This window comes from Mercenaria mercenaria, chromosome 14 (assembly GCF_021730395.1).
Source record: "Mercenaria mercenaria strain notata chromosome 14, MADL_Memer_1, whole genome shotgun sequence".
Taxonomy (NCBI): domain Eukaryota; kingdom Metazoa; phylum Mollusca; class Bivalvia; order Venerida; family Veneridae; genus Mercenaria; species Mercenaria mercenaria.
The window spans coordinates 135841-157943 of record NC_069374.1 but is presented as its reverse complement, the minus strand read 5'-3'; the positions used below and the strand labels follow the sequence as shown (position 1 = coordinate 157943).

Below are 22103 nucleotides of genomic sequence, written 5' to 3'. Positions count from 1 at the left end.
ACACAAAACTTAACCAAGATAACTGATTTTCTAAGTCCAAAAGGGGCAATAATTCTTGCAAAAAGCAGGATGGAGTTATATTTCTTGATGTACAGGGTCAGCTTATGATGGTGAAAAGTGTTGCAAGTTTCAAAGCAACAGCTTTGATAGTTTAGGAGAAAAGTTGACCTAAACATAAAACAACCAAGAAATCTGATATTTTCTAAGTACAAAAGGGGCCATAAATCTTGCAAAAAGCAGGACGGAGTTGTGTTTCTTGCTGAACAGGGTCAGCTTATGGTGGTGAACAAGTGTTCCAAGTTTCAAAGCAATAGCTTTGATAGTTTAGGAGAAAAGCTGACCTAAACATAAAACTTAACCAGGAAATGCCGATGCCGATCAAGTGATGACAATAACTCATCATTTTTTTTTACAAAAAATCAGATGAGCTAAAAATAGTCCTCAATTAACTGTCCGCCATTATGCGAGCAGATTTGATTTGACAGAGTCTATTCACGAGTGGTAATGAAATGTGTAACACTCCTCACATGCCTCTTAACACTTGCCTCAGCTTAGTTCTGTTAAAGTAAACTCAAACATAGTCTCCACAATCACAAAGGACCAGAAACCCCACACGGCACTTAACTGTTATTGTGACAGTTGCAAAATAACAGAAGACTGGTCAGACTGATTTTGTTGATGAGAGGTAATAAAACGTGAACATGCTGCAAACACCAGCTTAAGCAGAATTCTGTTATAGTAAACTTCATTGTACTCCTGGTTCCTCTAGAAAATATAATAACACTGAATGCAAGTGTGGGGAAACATTCTCTTTCCTCTGAATAATGGAATTGCTTCAGTTCAAACTAAAATGTATGTTAAGCTTCATACTTGCATTAAAAATGACTGCCTTAAATGATATCTAAATCCATGTGAACTAAAGTGAAAAATATTTCTTATTTACCTGTGGTGTATCTCAAAATGATCATAAAATCTTAATTCTAAAACTGTGTTTAATAATTTTGGGGAAAATATATATGAAACTTGAAGCATGCTCCTTTTCAGGTAGACAACTTGTTCTGGTCAACTGTTTTCTACAGTTAATAACAATAAAGAGTATGATATCTCAAGTCATACATGCAGCTATGCATATTGCCTTTGTATCACTAAAATAGAAAGGCATATTCTGGTACATTTCTGTTAAAACAGAAAATCAAAAATATGCATGTACTGTACACCTAACAGCATTATCACTGTATTTTAACAGCATGTAAATGGAAACAAGGCAGTCTGAAATACAGCTATATCCCCAGTCCCTTAAGCCTTTTATGGAAAGTAAAAGGGTTGATGGTATTGGATGGAAGCACCGATGTTGTTCATGCAAACAATCGCAATAAGACGAACACTTGATAAAAGTTTCAATAAAATCCTTCCAGTGGTTTAGCAAGAAAGGATGGGACAGGAAACTGAAGGCTAAAACATTTGTGACCTTGACCTCGAGCTGTCATAGTTGAATTTTCAGTGCTGCAGTGCTGCGCAACGGGTTGAGAAGGGGAATATTACAGCTGAGTCATATTAAAACCCTTTAAGTTGTTTAGGAGGTACAGAGCAGAAACAAAATGGAAGGCTCAAACCTTTGACCTTCACTTGTGACCTTGACCTTGAGCCAATATGGCTGATTGGAGTTCTGCACATTGTCTTGATAAGGTGATCATATGACCAAAGTTACATTACAATCCTTCAAGGATTAAGATAGAGTGGACACAAAATGGAAGGCTAAAACTATTGACTAGAGTTGTGACACCGGCTTTGAATCAACATGGCTGACTCATAAGTATTGCACATTGTCCTGTTGAGGTGATCATTTGACTTTCTGAGTTTCATGAAAATCCTTCAAGGGGTTTAGGAGGTATAGAGCGAACACAAAATGGAAGCTCAAACCTTCGACCTGAAGTTGTGCCCTTGACCTTGAGTGAAAAATCTTTCGAGTGGTTTAAGCTATATGGAGCAGACAATTTCGTTATGGACATCTAAAAAAATTTTTTTTTTTGGCATTTTTGAAAAAAACGAGTATCAGACTGTCACAAAATACACCTGTCATCAAATTTGGTCTAATTCAAGGACCATATTCCAAGTGTGCCTGTGGCAGATTTTGCTGATATCAAACTCGGCCAAGATATTTTGCCCAGAAAACATTGTCAGCAAGTTTGCTGAAGATCGGAAGAAAACTGTTCAACTTAGAGAGCAGACAAAGCTAAATTCGCAGATTTCAAGGGCAATAATCCAAGAGTGCCTGGGGGGATTTGGCTGGTTATCAGACTTGGCTGAGATACTATGCCGACATACATTATCAGCAAGTTTATGGAATATCGGATAAATTTGCAGATTTTCAAGTAATTCAAGGGCCATAACTCAAGAGTGCCTGGGGGATTTTGCTGGTTATTGAACTTGGCCGACATAATATGCCCACAAACACTGTCTCCAGTTTGGTGAAGATTGGATGAAAACTGTTTGACTTAGAGGGCGGACAAGGCTACATTTGCAGATTTTAATTAATTCAATTACGCAAGAGTGCCTGGAGGGATTGTTCTGGTTATCGAACTTGGCCGAGATATTGTGCCCACAAACATTGTCACCAAGTTTTGTGAATATTGGATGAAAACTGTTTGACTTAAGAGTGCAGAAAAGGCTTAGTTTGCAGATTTTGAGTAATTCAAGGGCCAAAACTCAAGAGTGCCTTGTGGGATTTTGCTGGTTATCAACCTTGGTCAAGATATTATGCCCACAAACATTGTCACCAAGTTTGGTAAAGATTGGATGAAAACTGACTTAAGAGAGCAGACATGCTTTTGGACGCCGACTGCCCGCCATGTGTGTTCACATAATACGCCCCACATTTTTTCAGAGACGGGCGCATAAAAATCTTTTCACCTACTTTCATTTTTGCCAAAACCAAAAAATCTTTTTTTCTTTGATCACTGCATCAATTTTTCTATACAAAAGTCAGATAAACAACTTTTCAGTTTGGTGTGCCTAACTAAGATATCTAAATCTTTATAGTTTTATACCAATACATCAGAACATAAAGTTGAAATTGAAATTTAAAATTTCTGCTTTTCAAAATTGCTTAAATTTACAACAGAAATTCAAAATCTTTTTGGTGGTAAACTCAAAGCAACTGTAGATAATTTAACCCTTATCATGCTGAACATAATTCATTCTGCTTTTGCGACCAGTGTAGATCAAGATCAGCATGCACATGCATGCAGTCAAGATCTGCACTGTAGCCATTCAGTCAATATATTTTTGGTAAACATACCTTTTATTACAGTTAATGGTACTGTTGAAATTAAAAGATGGACAAGTTCATTATATAAATTTAGCAGGGTAAGGTTAAAAATTTCAAAGGTTCCTATTACCATCCTTGTGATTTCAGAATGAGGCACAATATAAATGTTATCATTTATAACTAAAGAATGAAAAATCTTATTTCAGAAATGTTGGATCAATAATAGAGCAACATTACTAAATGTTGGTGTAAACTGACTCTCTCAATATCATAAATGGTGTCCATAGGTTAAAAGGTATGAAACCATACTCACATTTCTTTATTTTAAAAGCTATAAACTTGAATATCTCCTTTTAGTAATCAATGTGAAATATAGTAAACAAAAAGGGCAAAAAAAAAATCCCAACAAATATCCATGACAGCATATCAAAAGTTTAATTAAATCTGTGATATGACATTAACAACAACAAAATGACAGATGGTATAAAAAGGCTTTAAAGAGGACATAGATTTTCTCCTTTGGCCAAAATGCCATATCTAAACTATGTTACTATTTTTCAATGCTAATAAATAATTTTGACTAGAGATAAATCATTCTCAGTAAAGGCCAAAAACAGTCTCAAAGATCTGATCAAAATGATATCCTTATAAAAAATATAGCAAGATCAAGGAAGCACTTAAGATCAAGTACAAGGTTAAACACTTATACAAAATAGTAAGATCAAACAATTATACAAAATATAGTTTATTCAGCAGTGATGTCATAACAATGTGATGTCATAAACAAGTTACAACCATTGTGTTCAGTCAAATCTATCAGCCTCTGCAAGTGCACTATTTTCACAAAAATGCTGAGACCTGTTTAATTCAATAATAAAACAGCTGTTACTTTCTAAGTTCAGTCCATATGAAGTTATCAACCAGAGAAAAGTATGTACCTCTAGCTATCCCATTGGTCAAATCCACACTATAAAATATTAAAATGCCCCCCTTTCTTCATTGTTATTAAATTTCCACTGAGTTTTTAACTGACAAAATGCACAAGGAAAAACAATCACAATCAGTTGTAAACCAGTAACAATACTTTTTTGACTAGATATTTCACTAAAAGTTTTTCTTATTTCACTTTACAGCTACTGCTACTGAATTTTCAAGACTGGAATTCCTTTTAAAAGTATAATAGTTGTATACCAGGGCTTGACTTATCCAATCGTCTGCTCATAAATACCAGTAGAAATCAACTGCAGGCAAGTGGAACTTGCTGTAGTACTCATCCTGTAGTTAAAATGTGATTTTTATCCAAAAATATAATAAAAACAATAAAACTGAGCCATGCAGAAGCTGGATTGCTAAACGACTGTTGAACAAGCCCGCTAGAGCATGTTTTTACACAACATTCACATACACTCAAAACTTTTTCATAAAGTTTTGTGATTTAGTCTCCGAAGTAAATACAGCAAGGTGGCAGGCAAGATCTGACCGCTTGTCCATAATATGTAAGTTCAATTTCTGAGGCATAAGGCAAACTCTGTTTTGCTATAAACCCCAAATCTTCACCACTGTTACCATATGTATAATTGTTCTCCTCTCTTAGATACTGCATACTAATCATAAATATAGTAGTGTGTTACTGACATATGATAACAAAGAAACAAGAGGGCCATGATGGCCCTATATCGCTCACCTGTTATCATTGCACTTGAGGACAAGAAGGTCCTCAGTAAAAATATTTAAGTCCAAAGGACAGGAACAACAAAGGGAAGAAATTTAACCAAAAAGAAAAAACAATTCTTACAAGGTACAGATATGTCAAAATGCACCTAAAAATTGGAGGTACCATCCATGTTGTACCACAGAAAAGTGGTCTCGGTTTTCTCCTACGGCCAATAATAAAAAAGTTACTAAAAATAAGCTATTTATAGCAACGTAAAAGGGAAGTAATTAAAAAAAAAAATATTGTAAGTGACCAAAAGAAGGCTCTGCCAAATAAATCTGTTGACATAAATGAAATTTCAGATCAGTATCTTCATTAGTTACGGAGATATACCCATTTTAATTTGAAATAAAGGGAGGTAATTTGAAATAAAATCAGTCCATAGTTACCTACCCTGATTGTCTCAGTCCAACTAATGACAATTATGAAATTTCAAATAAGTCCTATAAGTACTTACTGATATAAATCCATTTTGATTACAATCAAGGGAGGTAATCAGATAACTCTGGAACCTACGATTGGATCTGATTTGCCATGGAATCTAAGATTTATTGTTGTTGAAGATATTTTGGAAGTTTGTATCAAATAAAACCATAAATGAAGTCTCTATATGGCTGCAAAAGCCAAAATAGCCAATTTTGGACCTTTAAGGGGCCATAACTCTGGAACCCATTAGGGAATTTGGTCAGTTCAAGAAAGGAACCAAGACCTTGTGGTGATACAAGTTGTGTGCAAGTTTGGTTAAAATCAAGTTATAAATGAAGCTGCTATTGTGTAGACAAGGTCAAAATAGCTAATTTTGGCCCTTTCAGGGGCCATAACTCTGGAACCCATTATGGGATCTAGCCGGTTTAAGAAAGGAATTGAGATCTTATGGTGACACAAGTTTTGTGCAAGTTTGATTAAATTCAAATCATAAATGAAGCTGCTATTGTGCAGACAAGGTCAAAATAGCTAATTTTGGCCCTTTCAGGGGCCATAACTCTAGAACCCATAAAGGAATCTGGCCAGTTGAAGGAAGGAACCAAGATCTTATGGTGATACAAGCTGTGTGCAAGTTTGGTTAAAATAAAATCATAAATGAAGCTGCTATTGTGCAGACAAGGTCAAAATATCTAATTCTGGCCCTTTCAGGGGCCATAACTCTGGAACCCATAATGGAATCTGGCCAGTTCAAGAAAGGAACCAAGATCTTATGGTGATACAAGTTGTGTGCGAGTTTGTAAAAATCAAATCATAAATAAAGCTGCTATTGTGCAGACAAGGTCAAAATAGCTAATTTTGGCCCTTTCAGGGGCCATAACTCTGAAACCCATAATGGGATCTGGCCAGTTTAAGAAAGGAACCGAGATCTTATGGTGATACAAGTTGTGTGCAAGTTTGGTTAAAATAAAATCATAAATGAAACCACTATCGTGCAGACAAGAAATTGTTGACGCACGGACGGACGCACGGACGCACAGACGACGGGTGTTCACAAAAGCTCACCTTGTCACTATGTGACAGGTGAGCTAAAAACAAAAGCAAAAATGCAGTAACTTGTACAGTTTTTCACAACATCAAATAAAGCAGAGATGAACATGACACTGGGCTGACATGGCCGAACATTGCATTTTGCAAGTCATGTCATTATGGCTTCATTTGTGTTAAGGAGGTAGGTTACCTTAATATTTGTATGTGCGCATGTCCAACCGGAAGCTAACGTGACGATTTACGACGACGTTTACAACAAACTAAATGTGTTTGTATATCCATTTTACTGAAAACAATTCATGAACCTGTCTCTGATCTGATGCTTTATGGTTTAATAATGCAGAAATAATGAATAAACTGCCGCAGAAATGCTTCAAAACAATGTTGCCTTAAAATGACGTCACTGACGTCATGACGTTACGTGTCAGTTACCGCGCAAAATCAATAGCTTTTATTTTGAAAGTACGTAATGCTGTGCATTTTCTTAATTTGAACTATTTACAAACAGCCATTATTTGCTGAAATATTTTATGAGTTTGCGTTATGCGGAATGTAAGAAAATGGATGATGGTAACCAATGTAATTTGGAATATAGCTGGGTGAAAAGTTACTTGTTAATAATAATAATAATAAGACTTTATTTAAACGATGTAACTCATTGCAGACTTGGAGCGGTCTTCTGCGCATGCCTGAAAGTGATTATCAATTGTAGCACACGGCAAAAATATGCATATTTTTTGCATGTCCGCATGCATTTAGTGTACAATATGCATAAAATACTGACTAAAGGTTAGGGTTAGTATCACCATGGTTACAAAATATATACATTTATGATATTTTTGTTCAAATTTAGTTAATCCGGTATGTACCGGAGTCTGTAATTTATACCGGCGCTCCAAGTCTGCATTGAGTCACAGTCTTATTTAAAGAGGCAACACAGTCAGGTAACCCGATATTCCCTGTGAGCCTCCTCATGTATACAATATTTACAACAGTGTAGACTTTCAAATTAACATAGCAATGAAATACATGATTATAGTCATGACAAAAAGTTATATAATGCAATAAATTATTTGAAATATATGCACACAGGCCCTCACACACATACACTCACACATGCGCACAAACATGTACAAAATACACAATTATAACAGTAGAAAATGACACAGATATTTCTATAATTAATAAATGTGGAATTTGCCCTTGAAAACCATTTTTAGACCTGTGACCCTTTCCAGTATGCCAGGTATTTTCGTTTAAAACAACTTAAGTTTTCTGCAGTATGGACTTCAACAGTCAACTCATTCCATAGACTGGGACCTGGATAATCGAGATATTTCCGAAATATTTCTATGTTTGGCTTTGGCAAGTACAGATTTTGTTTTGAATCTAATGACCTTAAGTTAACTTTTTTGACTTTGTGCAAGTATGTGAATTTTGTTCTGAAGTAGTCTGGGCATATGTCATTAAGTGATTTGTACACAATGATTGCTTTTTTATATTTAACCCTGTCAGGAAATTTCATCCAATTTAGTGTAGTAAATAGTTCCTCTGATGGAGTGTCAACATTAGTATGAAGAATTGTTCTTGCTGCTCGTTCCTGAAATTTTATAATTGTTTCAATTTCTGTTGCATTGCAGTTACCCCAAATAGAGCAGCAGTAATCTAAATGTGGTAAGAGAATTTTGAAGAGTATTTTGTACTTCAATGTTTGTTTTACCTGCTGCAGTTATTGTGGTGTCGTCCGCAAACATGTCTGTGAATATATCTTTTAATTCATTTGGTAGGTCATTGATATACATCACAAAGAGTAGGGGTCCCAGGACTGATCCCTGAGGCACCCCAGATTGAATATGACCCAGTTTTGATAGTTTCCCTGAAACACTGACCCTCTAATACCTGTTTGACAGGTAAGATCTAAACCATAGTAAAGCTGCATCACTAACATTAAATGATTTAAGCTTTTCAAGGAGTGTTGCATGATTTACCAGGTCAAAGGCTTTAGAGAGATCAAGAAAAACTGTCCCTACTGTTTGTTTTGAGTTAATTGCATTAATCCATCAGTCAGTAATAGCAGTCAAGGCTGTTTCACATGAATGATTGGCCCTAAATCCTGACTGATAGTTGTATAACAGCCCATTTTCTTCTAGGTAGAATTTTAAACTGTTTGAGACATGTCTTTCAATAATTTTTGATAACACAGGCAGTACTGATATTGGTCTATACTTATTTTTATCACCTTTTGAGCCTTTCTTGTAAATTGGTGTTATCTTTGCAATCTTAAATTGGTCAGGAAATATTTTGTTTGCAATACTTAGATTTAGTACTTTGGTAAGAGGCCTTGCTATTATCTTTGCTGACATTTTTAAAAATTTAGCATTTAATCCATCTAAGCCAGTGGACTTTTTTGAATCTAAACTGAGTAATTGAGTTTCAACAAATTTTTGTGTAATTGGTGGTATGTCATATTCATTGCTAGAAGTGTTAGTTTGTTGACTACAGTTTACATTTTGATTTAAATTCTGTTCAACAGACTGAAATACATTAAGAAAGAAGTTGTTGAAAGTATTTGCTGTAGTTTCTGGATCATTACAGCCATTTTCAAATAAAAAAATTTCAATTTGATTTTAAATACCTATTTTTCAGTTTCCTTGATAGTTTGCTACATATATACTAAAACTATTAGCTCTAAAATTGTTCAAATTTCAGCAGAAAAATGTGGTTTCTTGAATTGAATTGATGTTACCATGGAAACGAAGCCCGTGATATGTCTAAATGTAAAATTCAAAAGCGTTGACACTGGTCTATTTAAGAAGCACAGCTTCGGCTTTTTATTTTCATTTCAACAATATATATGAGAATAATAGCAGCATGCTGAACGATTTTTCCATGAAAAATTCCAGATGAAGGGTACAGCTGTTAGTATTTTAAGCTGTGAAAATCGTTTTAGTAAATGCAAATAACGTGAAAATATAACTTACGTTAGAAATAATATGTTTTAAAGCTACATTAACAAGAAAAATAATTTTATTCAATATTTTTTAGAAGAAATTATGACGAAGAGCAATATATAAGCTATTTTAAACATCTCTGTTGCCATGGTTACTTTAAACTTTAAGAAAATAGGGTACCATGTAAAGTGCCTGGTATTTTGCTAACAATATTACCCAAATATTCCATGTTGGTCATTAATAGAATTGCACTGAAGCCGTCGAAAACCCTGTTTTTTATACATAGTTGTTTAAAAATGAGAGAAAATGCGTTACCATGGAAACACGAGCCCCGCGACACACAATTTAAGCTTATAATAGAAAGCTAACACGCATACAAGTAAAATTATCAATTATGCAGACTTCTACAGATATCAGTGAAACTAAAATACACTGAGAAGTGTTAAATATCCGTATTTCCCTTCTTCTTTCGATACAAAATACCTTTGGAGGGTCATGTTCTTCAAACCTGGATGAAAACTGAACTTGAAGGGACACAGATAAACTAAATTAAGATTGTAGCAGTTAAAACATCATATTACATGGAATACAAATATTTGCTGCGGTTCAACTAATTTGAATTTACCCTGGTAACAAGGTAACCTACCTCCTTAAGTTATTAAAAATCTTCAAAGGTATAAAAGATGGTTTGGAACAGACACAACTTTGTGACAGACTGACAAATGACCAACTAGACCAAAAACAAATTGCCTTGACTTTTAATCCAGTGACCCCAAATCAACAGAGGTCATCTACTCTGCATGTCCAGTCACCCTATGAAGTTTCAATATTCTGGGTAAAGTTGTTCTAAAGTTATTGATCAGAAATGTTTTTCCATGTTCAGGCCCCTATGACCTTGACCTTTAGTGGAATGACCCAAAAAACAATATGGATGTCTACCATTCTATGAAGTTTTAAGGTTCTATGTTAAATAGTTCCTGTTATTGATCAGAAATGAAGTGTGACAGATGAAATTTCAACATTCTGGATCAAGTGGTTCTCAAGTTACTGATTAGAAATGGTTTTCCATGTTCAGGCCCCAGTGTTTTGACCTTAGATGGAGTAAACCCAAAAACAACAGGGGTGGTCTATTCTAAAGGCTCTACCAACCTATGAAATCTGAAGGTTCTAGATCAAATAGTTCTCCAGTTATTACTCAAAAATGAAATGAGCTGGATGGTCAGACAGGGCAAAAACAATATGTCACTCTGTTCTAATTTGCTCAATAGGTTGAGCACCAATGTATTAATTTGGCAGTTGTAGGTTTAAATCCTGAACAGCCCTATGTTCTGGCAGTTGACCGATAACTGAAAATACTTATTTTTTACCTCTACTCTGATTCATGTGGGTAAGTTGCCACTTACCATGCACAGCAGGCTCATAACTGTAAAGAATGCAGGAAAACTGCCTTTGCAGTTATGCCAAAAAGTTATTTACAAAATATACCTCATTAAAGTCTCTGTAATGTTGATCACCTTCATCTCAGACTGGGAAAGGCAAGAACTGAAGCCTTCGCTGTAGTCTAGAAGAACTGAGTTACAGTATGAACACAGGTCATTCTCTTGGCATTTTTTGGCTGGAAACTGTACAAAAGCAATATTAATGTACATATTAATAGAAACAGTGCTAGAGATTTCTAGAAGTCAACACTCTAAATGACATATTTTTGCAGAAAGAGAAAATTCTAAGAGCTAAACTTTTATTATTCTAAACTTTTAAAGCTAAACATTACTAGTTCTAAAATTCTAGAGCTAACTAGTATATTCTAAGATCCTAGTACATCCTATTAAAGTATTACCGATTATTTCTGTAACAGAAATAAAATCGTGTTTATTTAGGCAAGAATTATTTTGGTATTCATGTAGATGTCATTTTAACAGACTCATGTATGAGTCTTTAATAAATTAGCTGTAACAAAAGGGAAGTAACACAGTCTGAATTGTTTATCTGGAATTTTTCGGTTACAACTGTATATTTTATCAATGACGTCATAACATCATTCGGTGTCCTTTCGGCACTTCACATTGACTGATTGATCAGCTGGTGTAATAGACACAATCCACCCGCCACACCCTTTACGTACATATATATGTATATATACCTTTATAAACCACAACTATAAAATTCAACATGATATACTGATTTTGTTACTTTTACAAAGATACTGCTGTCAGTTGTATATTTTCAGGCTGCCAAATTGCGAAGTCATATGTAGTCTGGTGATGAACCCTGCCTTGATGGAACATATTCAGTCCTACTGGTTGGGACTTGGCTATTTCAATGACTTGGATTTCAAATACATACAGTCAGCTAATTGTGGTCATCAGGAATCACTACAAGTCGAAATCCTAGAAATATAGTTCCGGAGGGTATAAATCTAATACAGACTACACATACGCTTTATATCAATAATTCTGAGCTAGAATATTCGAACTTTATCAGACTTACTATAAGACACTACTTAACTTTTCTTTCGAGGAGGTAGCAGCAAAACAGTTTTTACTATATCAAACGGCAGTATACATAACAGTGTGGACGCGAACATATAATGGAATCCCAGTGATATAGTTCCGCAGGGCATTGTTATCATACAGACTTCATATGAGCTGTGCCATGAGAAAACCAACACAGTGGGTTTGCGACCAGCATGGATCCAGACCAGCCTGCGTATCTGCTCAGTCTGGTCAGGATCCATGCTGTTCACTAACAGTTTCTCTGATTCCAATAGGCTTTAAAAGTGAACAGCATGGATCCTGACCAGACTGCGCGGATGCGCAGGCTGGTCTGAATCCATGCTGGTTGCAAACCCACTACGTTGGTTTTCTCATGGCGCGGCTCATATATACGTTATAGCCCTTACTTTGAGCTGGAATATAATATTCGATTTTTGCATAAATAAAAACTTCTTCCACAGGGATACTAACAGTACAGTTATTATATTAGTATGGACGAGAACATATACAATTTGTAATCTTTGAAATATAGTCATAATGAGGGCATCGATCTAATACAGACTTCATATACGTTATACCGCTAATTCTGACATGGAATATTAGATCTATATCAGGCCGGCTTTATTAGATGGCAGCATAGATAAACTTTTCTTTTGGTAGTATCAATAAGCATTACCTTTTGTGGAGGTAGCAGCAGAACAGTTTTCATAACATTATGGAGTGAACATTTCAGTGGATTTGAAACAGCCTTTTGTAACTGGTCAGAGTGTGGTTACCGGCAGATAACACAAGGCGTATCAGGGCATATTATGGACAGACAATGAGTGATGAACAATACATATTTTGTTTTATTATATTTGATAGTCACACTACATACTATCAAGAACATTTATTTTGAAGCCTAGTCATTTAACATGTGGTTCATTATTTTGTGTTTTATCATCTGTGTGTTTTATTATTTCTGTTGAGGTCTGTTTTTATTGAAACTCCTGTTTATAATGCTGATACATTCATCTGTTTTAGCATTAATTAAATGAAAAGGTATTAACTGTACTTTCTATTAATGAAGTTGATTCCTGAAAAGAACAGTTTAATGAATAGGGTGTTTTTGTAAATACATGTATTGTAACACATATTTCTTCTGTTATTTGAAGTTAGGTACTTGTCGCATCTTTATTGGGGATTCTGACTGCCGAGGGTCAATCTTGCTTGTGCAACTGATCAACATGTTCTCCTGTGGTCTATAAACACTTTGTGGGATATTCATGGAAGTAGATTGTTGCATATACTTTAATTTGTCAGGTAAATAATCAAGCAATTGATTTACTGGGTTATTGGTCTTGCTTTTGCGGAATATTCTTTAATCTGGTGAACATGCTGGATTACATTTCAAAATTTAGTTTTTTCTGTGAGCACTGGTATCTCCTACTGCTACACTTGGTATCTCCTAGGTGTCTCTTTGGCATTACAATTTTTACATGGATAGGTCATTACACTGCTAAATATAGCTATTGCCATTAACGCTTTTGCTATTGTGCACCAATTGCTAGTGCCTGATCAATTCCTGGGTGCCTGCCACTGCCGAATATTTATATAGTGTTGGCAGGGAAATGGTTATAATTGGGTCATATTCTATGGCAGAAATATTGCTAAGTTATGGTCCGGGTATTTTGCATGGCAGATACATTGTGTTTTGCTATTGTCCGTGACATATTGTATGGCAGAAATTGCGTACTAAATTATATAAAGTCAGGGTATAGTTCAGGGAAAATTCTATTGCTCTTGTCTGTTATATTGTAGAGCAGAAATACTGCTTAATAAATGCAGGTGTATTGCACACAGCAGAATTTTGCTAGTCCATATGGTATGGCGGAAATATTATTTGTCATTGAATGGGTCTATTTTGGCATGGCAGAAATATTGTTATTGTCTTTCTAAATTATTGTACTGGTATAGTGCATGGCAGAAATATAGCTAATTTTGCATTTTAAGTTTGCTTACGGGTGCCTGCAATTTAGGTTCTTGGTTGTTAGAATTTTCAATACATTGTCTTGGTCTGGGTGACATAATTCAGGCAAGACATTCAGTCAGAAAGATGTGGCCATAAATTATCCAAACTTTTTGTTTAAGGGACTTCACAGAAATTCTTGTTAATTAATCACAAAGTATTATACATGTGCTGAATGTGTTGATCAGTTTTAAATAATTAAACATATGTTTCACAGAATATGGGTTTATTATTTATAATTCAAGTCCTTAAATAACAATAATACTTGTCTTATTAGATGTTCTTGATAAATTTCTTTCTGATATACTATAATAACATTGTAAGACTTCAAGATTGTTCTCTACACTGCCTACTCTTAGTACCCAAATAGGCTGAATTTCACAATTTAAGTTTAATGAAGTTGATAAAGACCAAACACGCTGTCAATTTCAAAATTTACTATAGTTCCAACGTTTCAGTTACATGCCTTCATCAGGGTATAAGAATAGTAATAAACAACCAATTTAAGTTTCTAATTTTCATTCAGTGCTACAAAGTTAGGAATCTAATTTACTTTTAGATGTAAAAGGCCACAGAGGCCCAAAGATGTTTCTCACAACTCTGCTAAAATACATTTGTAGCATATCATTGAACTGATATGTCTTTACACAATGCTTTATAACTGCACTAGTTAAATGGAAGTACAATACCTTGTGGATTCTGAACCAGATTTATACGCTTGTTTCTTGAACAGTCTGTCCTAATGTATAAATGGTCACAATGTACTCTTTCTTTCTTTTCTTTGCATATATTGCCAATACCTGTTCACATATAAAAAACAATAGCTCTAATCTTTATAATCTATCCACATATTTTATAGTTCGAACTTATTTATGCAGGCATTATTTCAGGCAGACAGTGTGAGCACCTATATAGAACCACAATACAAACCTTCAGCTTGTCAGCTGGACAGCTTCCTCACAGAGAGTGTGAGCACCTATATAGAACCACGATACAAACCTTCAGCTTGTCAGCTGGACAGCTTCCTCACAGATGGAGAGTGTGAGCACCTATATAGAACCACGATACAAACCTTCAGCTTGTCAGCTGGACAGCTTCCTCACAGATGGAGAGTGTGAGCACCTATATAGAACCACAATACAAACCTTCAGCTTGTCAGCTGGACAGCTTCCTCACAGATAGACAGTGTGAGCACCTATATAGAACCACAATACAATCCTTCAGCTTGTCAGCTGGACAGCTTCCTCACAGATAGACAGTGTGAGCACCTATATAGAACCACAATACAAACCTTCAGCTTGTCAGCTGGACAGCTTCCTCACAGATAGACAGTGTGAGCACCTATATAGAACCACAATACAAACCTTCAGCTTGTCAGCTGGACGGCTTCCTCACAGATAGACAGTGTGAGCACCTATATAGAACCACAATACAAACCTTCAGCTTGTCAGCTGGACGGCTTCCTCACAGATAGACAGTGTGAGCACCTATATAGAACCACAATACAAACCTTCAGCTTGTCAGCTGGAAGCCTTCCTCACAGATAGAGAGTGTGAGCACCTATATAGAACCACAATACAAACCTTCAGCTTGTCAGCTGGACGGCTTCCTCACAGATGGAGAGTGTGAGCACCTATATAGAACCACAATACAAACCTTCAGCTTGTCATCTGGACGGCTTCCTCACAGATAGTGTGAGCACCTATATAGAACCACAATACAAACCTTCAGCTTGTCAGCTGGACGGCTTCCTCACAGATGGAGAGTGTGAGCACCTATATAGAACCACGATACAAACCTTCAGCTTGTCAGCTGGACGGCTTCCTCACAGATAGAGAGTGTGAGCACCTATATAGAACCATGATACAAACCTTCAGCTTGTCAGCTTGACGGCTTCTTTACAGGTAGAGAGTGTGAGCACCTATATAGAACCACGATACAAACCTTCAACTTGTCAGCTGGATGGCTTCCTTACAGGTAGAGAGTGTGAGCACCTATATAGAACCACGATACAAACCTTCAACTTGTCAGCTGGAAGCCTTTCTCACAGATGGAGAGTGTGAGCACCTATATAGAACCACGATACAAACCTTCAGCTTGTCAGCTGGACGGCTTCCTCACAGGTAGAGAGTGTGAGCACCTATATAGAACCACGATACAAACCTTCAGCTTGTCAGCTGGACAGCTTCCTCACAGAGAGTGTGAGCACCTATATAGAACCACGATACAAACCTTCAGCTTGTCAGCTTCCTCACAGGTAGAGAGTGTGAGCACCTATATAGAACCATGATACAAACCTTCAGCTTGTCAGCTGGACAGCTTCCTCACAGAGAGAGAGTGTGAACACCTATATAGAACCATGATACAAACCTTCAGCTTGTCAGCTGGACAGCTTCCTCACAGAGAGAGAGTGTGAACACCTATATAGAACCATGATACAAACCTTCAGCTTGTCAGCTGGATGGCTTCTTCACAGGAATAATTTTACATTCCAAACCCACATTGGTGTGATACAAGTGATTAAAGTCACGACTGTAACCACCTGGCCATGGACACCTCTTTTTGCTATAACTACCATAGAAAGTCATGTATGACATGCGTATTTTACTGGGATCATTCAAAGCACCTAAGACTGCAGTTACATTAAATAAAAGTGTTTCTCTAAAAACAAAATTAATTTCATTTTAATTAACTTTGAAGGAAATAAAAAAATTTGCAAGGGTTAATTTTTGCTAATTAATTTAAAAACCTATTAAATCAGCAAAAATTATTCCCTCCTTGACATTTTTGATATTGAATGTATTTCTACACCTCTAAGCACTATGTATCCATTCAACAGGTACCAACATCCTTTCATTCAGTAACTCTTCTTTCTTTGGGTTAGACTCTGATGATGAAAGCTGAATGTGCCAGTTGAGTATACTTTGTACAGCTGACTCTGGGCTGAAATAAAAAAAATTCAAAGCTTGTGACGCAGGACTTCTAGCATCCTGTATAAAATTACAAGACAGGAGAATGCTATAATAACAACTGGTGGCTTCTCTTTGAGTATTATGTCTTCTAATCTTATTTTGACATTCTTTGGTAGTTACAGAAAGCCATATTGAGAGGTGAACAAAAAACTTGTAACTCCATCCTTTATTTAATTGAGCAAGTTAATTCTGCGGGTTTTTATTTCTGCTAAATTTGCGGGTCGAGGCTGTCACGCAGAAATAAATTCCACACATTTAAACTATCAGCAGAAATTTTTGACCCAGAAATAACCTTTGATATTTCACTTAATACTAGAGATGCTTTTGAGAAAAGCGCATGTCTCCCACAACTGCCCCTATGATTCAAGGGCCGTAACTCCAAAATGCCTGGACTGATTTGGCTAGTTATCAAACTTGGCCGAGGTCTCATGGTGAAACACATTCTGTTCAAGTTTGGTGAAGATCGGATGAGAAATGTTCGACTTAGAGTGCGGACAAGAGTAAAAAGGCGGATTTTTGGTAATTCAAGGGCCGTAACTCAAAAATGCCTGGACCGATTTGGCTAGTTATTAAACTTGGCCAAGGTCTCATGGTCAGACACATTTTGTTCAAGTTTAGTGAAGATCAGATGAGAAATGTTTGACTTAGAGTGCGGACAAGCTTTGTGACAGACAGACAGACACACACGCAGACAGACACACAGACTGGAGTAAATCAATATGTCTCCCACACCAATGTATGGTGGGAGACATAATAATGACCCGTTACCTTTATCTCACGAGTTTTTCGTCTGCTATCCAGTTATTCATATCGTATCAATTGCGGATTTTGTTATTGTATCAATCTATTGTCCATGAATGAATGGTTACCGTTTCGGGCGTGTAATCTTTACAAGAGTATTTCACAAAATACTCTCGGTTTATGAGAAGTTAAACAAACTAATTAATGTGTGTGGTTACTGTTGTAACTGAATGGACTACGAATGGACTACGTACTAGATTTTGCATTTGTATATATTTGTAAATAAATCATAGTTTTCTACCAGCAGTGTTACATTTTATGAAAATGTCTTTCAAAATGAATTACCATTACTAGACATTTTATTTTTAACTCTGACTTTTGATCATGCACAGTAATGAAAAGAAATTAGATTTAAACATAAATCAGGTATACCAACTTCACTGTTTTAGATTCCGACCTAGATAATACCACTAACACAAAACTAACTAGAGATGCTTTTGAGAAAAGCGCATGTCTCCCACAACTGCCCCTATGAAAAATGTTAGTTTCCCTAGATGTTTTAGACGAGTGGATCCAATTAGATGGTCTGGATGAGTGGATCCAATCAGTAATTCAAGGGCCATAAATCAAAAGTGCCTGGGCGGATTTGGCTAGTTATCGAACCTGGGTAAGGTCTTATGGCCAAACACATTTTGTTCAAGTTTGGTGAACATCGGATGAGAAATGTCCGACTTAGAGAGCGGACAAGAGTAAAAAGGCCGATTTTTCGATAATTCAAGGGCCGTAACTCCAAAATGCCTGGACCGATTTGGCTAGTTATCAAACTTGGCCGAGGTCTCATGGTCAAACACATTTTGTTCAAGTTTGGTGAAGATCGGATAAGAAATGATTGACTTAGAGTGCAGACAAGAGTAAAAAGGCCGATTTTTCGATAATTCAAGGGCCGTAACTCAAAAATGCCTGGACCGATTTGGCTAGTTATCGAACTTGGCCGAGGTCTCATTGTCAAACACATTTTGATCAAGTTTGGTGAAGATCGGATGAGAAATGTTTGACTAAGAGTGCGGACATGAGTAAAAAGGCCGATTTTCCGATAATTCAAGGGCCGTAACTCCAAAATGCCTGGACCGATTTGGCTAGTTATCGAACTTGGCCGAGGTCTCATGGTCAAACACATTTTGTTTAAGTTTGGTGAAAATTGGATGAGAAATATTCGAATTAGAGTGCGGACAAGAGTAAAAAGACCGATTTTTGGTAATTCAAGGGCCATAACTCTAAGACGCCTGGACCGATTTGGCTAGTTATCGAACTTGCCGAGGTCTTATGGTCAAACACATTTTGTTTAAGTTTGGTGAAAATCGGATGAGAAATGTTCGATTTAGAGTGCGTACAAGCTTTGTGACACACAGACACACAGACAGACTGGTGTAAATCAATGTCTCCCACACCACTGTGTGGTGGGAGACATAACGAGAACAATATGCATTTGAGTGGCTGATTATGATTTAGTAAATATGGTAGCTATTTCCCATGCACAGAATTTAATTCCGGATTATGCAAACCACAAAAAGTAATTCCTGCTTTTCTTGAAAGTTGCAGAAATAAAAAACACAGAACTAAACTAGTCCCATTTTAGGACAAAACTGCAGAATTTTTTGCCTGCTGAATTAACCCGCTATACTGACAGATTTCCATTCAAGTGAGTGAGTGAGTTAGGTTTTACGCCATTCAAACCTCAACATATTCTTGTGGAGCGCTTTCTATACAAAGAATGCTGAAATAGCATAGGAGATTGCGTCATCAAATTCTAAACCTTACTATGCTGGACACAATTGATTCTGCCTATGCATCCAGTGTAGATCATGATCACATTTACCCAGTCTGATCAAGATCTGCACTGTTTGCCATTCAGTCAGTATCTTTTTGGTACGCATTCCTTTTAACAGTTAATGGTACCGTCCAATTTGAGAGATGGACAAGTTCAATACAGAAATTTAGCAAGATAAGAGTTAAAAGACACATTTGACTCAACAGACAACATAATATATTACATGAGCTTATAAGCTTAGCAGAGAAAAGGTTAGAAATTTCCTAATACATCTCACCAAAATAATTTTTGCTACTTTACTACATGACTAACCAAAGTCACAGAATGTTCACAAGAACTATTCCAACCCTTGTTTAAGTACATTTTCAGAACTTGAACACTAAATCTAGATTTTCAATCACAGTAAGACCTCTGTTATAAGGCCCTATAAAAATACATGTATTACCTGATCGATTCTCGATATGCAATGCAACAAAGACAACCCATTCCCAGAGATTGAGATACTCTAGATGTGCAGCAAAGTTCATGTGGAGACTTGTTCTGTGGTATGCTAACATTGGTCCCTTTAAATGCTCTCTCATATAACTCAACAGCTTCCTGTATAGGTACTTCAGCTTGACAACAGAACCTACAGAATGTCAAGAAGTTATGACATGAAAGTGTCTTTATATATTATTAATACCTCATCAACAAAACTGTGTTTCAACTTTGATAAACATAAATGTTCCCAAAATGACACACCTGACACAGGGAATATATACTATTGGGATTGTGTAATAGCAACATAATAATATGTTTTTTGCCACTTATCACTTTGACTTCTACATCTTTAAAGACTCACCTTCATAACGATGTCAGAATATCACAGTATCAAATATAATAAATCAACAGTGTATGAAAACTGTCATACATCCTTGACCTTGGAGATTATGACCTGATTTTTGTGCCTGACACAACTTTCGAAAATCTGTTTAATGTTTCACAGGCATCCTTTCAATAGTTTAAAAGCAGTTATTGCTGAGGCACAAAATACCAGATACAAATGTGTATGAAAACTATAACAGCCCTTGTCTTTCATTTTAGCCTTTGAGGTAAAACCTGACTCTAGCATTTGAATTTTGAATGGTCTAACATGTATGCAAGTAAGTTCTTACCTTGTATTTACTTTTATGAACTTCTTTTCTGATTACCTCCCCTGATACAGATGACAGCCATCTTGAAAATGCCTCTCTCCTTGCATTGTGGTACAGGTAAGTGTCTTTTTCTATTTCTGTATTCATTAAATTGCAATCCTTTTAAATCAGTTAACTAAAACTTCAAATCTGAATATAAAAAAAAATACATGGAAGCTGGTTTAACAACTACTTTGTCAAGTTTAATCTAGCTTACTGTAGCTCATTGTGATAAAAGATTTAAGAGTAGTTGAATCACTCTTTAGTCCATCTCCCCCAACAACCAACTGGTGCAGTCATGAACCCTTGTGGAGCCATCAATTCATCAAGCTGAAATGCAAATACTCTTGAAAGAGTGATGGCCACTTTAAATCTCATTAAAATGACTTATCGTAATTTCTAGAAACATTTTTTCACCAGATACAAAAGCAAGATTTTTTGAAGATATTCGAACAGGTTGCGTAGGTATCTGTTTGAGTAGATTCTAACTGTCCTTAATAATGTTGCTTTTGCTAATCTGTCTCAAAAAGAAGACAAAATTGTGAGTGTAGTAAGCAAGTGACAAAATTGTGAGTGTAGTAAGCAAGTGACAAAATTGTGAGTGTAGTAAGCAAGTGACAGAGTATTGCAATAGCAATACAGAAGTCCCCTACCGTTGAAAAAACAATTTTACATGACCTTCAATAGTGACATAGACCTTTGACAGACGGAGCAAAACCAAATTTTTACTTGACCTTGAACAGTAACCTTGACCTTTAACCAACAAGCATAGATCATGTGTTGACACACTGTCTCATCATGGGACACACTTGTGTGTAGCACTAGGAATATCAATGCATATAAATGTTCTGGAACAGAAACAATTTTTACTTGACCTTCAATAGTGAACTTAACCTTTGACCTACAAGCATAAGTCATGTTCATGCATAATCTACATATTGCCTTTTATTTACACACCAAGTTTTATGAACTTAGCTTTAATATTTTGAGTTATCGCAGGATCCAGGTTTGCAGACATGCAGAGGGAATTTCCCCTTTGATGTTCCGCTGGTAGAGGACTAACAAACTCCAGAGCAATCTGACCAAGTCATATGACTGCATACATCTTTAAAATAACATACCCATATCTTTAAACTCTGGCATATTTCCCCACAGAGCAACACACAAATCCCATACCATACCCATGTTTGACACTTGCTTCATTTTTCTTTCTTCTAACCCTTTCAATGACTCAGGGTATGACACAATCCTTCACAATTCTTCATATTTGCAATAAGGTTATAGAACAGTTTATAATATGAAGCTTAAATAAGTTTTCAGTCATAAAATAAACACAAACTAAATTTCATAACAACAATTCTAGAAAGATAAACATCCTCATTCTGACTGGAAAGAAGCAACCAACATGTGACTTCAAACATGAAGTATTTTATTCAAAACATCAAGGTTAACATTTACTCTGGCAGAAAATCTAACTTACGTCT

The 22103-nt window shown here is 36.0% G+C and overlaps 1 long non-coding RNA gene across 1 annotated transcript; it reads right to left on the bottom strand.

Annotated features, from left to right (window-relative positions):
• Positions 1–3153: 3153 nt before the first annotated feature.
• LOC128548314 (uncharacterized) lies at positions 3154–21845 on the bottom strand. The gene is made up of 7 exons (XR_008366937.1): positions 21741–21845; positions 20602–20949; positions 19893–20075; positions 16718–16849; positions 14596–14706; positions 10892–11028; positions 3154–4543 (listed from the first exon to the last, which is right to left on the bottom strand). It is a non-coding gene; the product is annotated as an uncharacterized LOC128548314 (long non-coding RNA).
• Between the last annotated feature and the right edge of the window lie 258 nt (positions 21846–22103).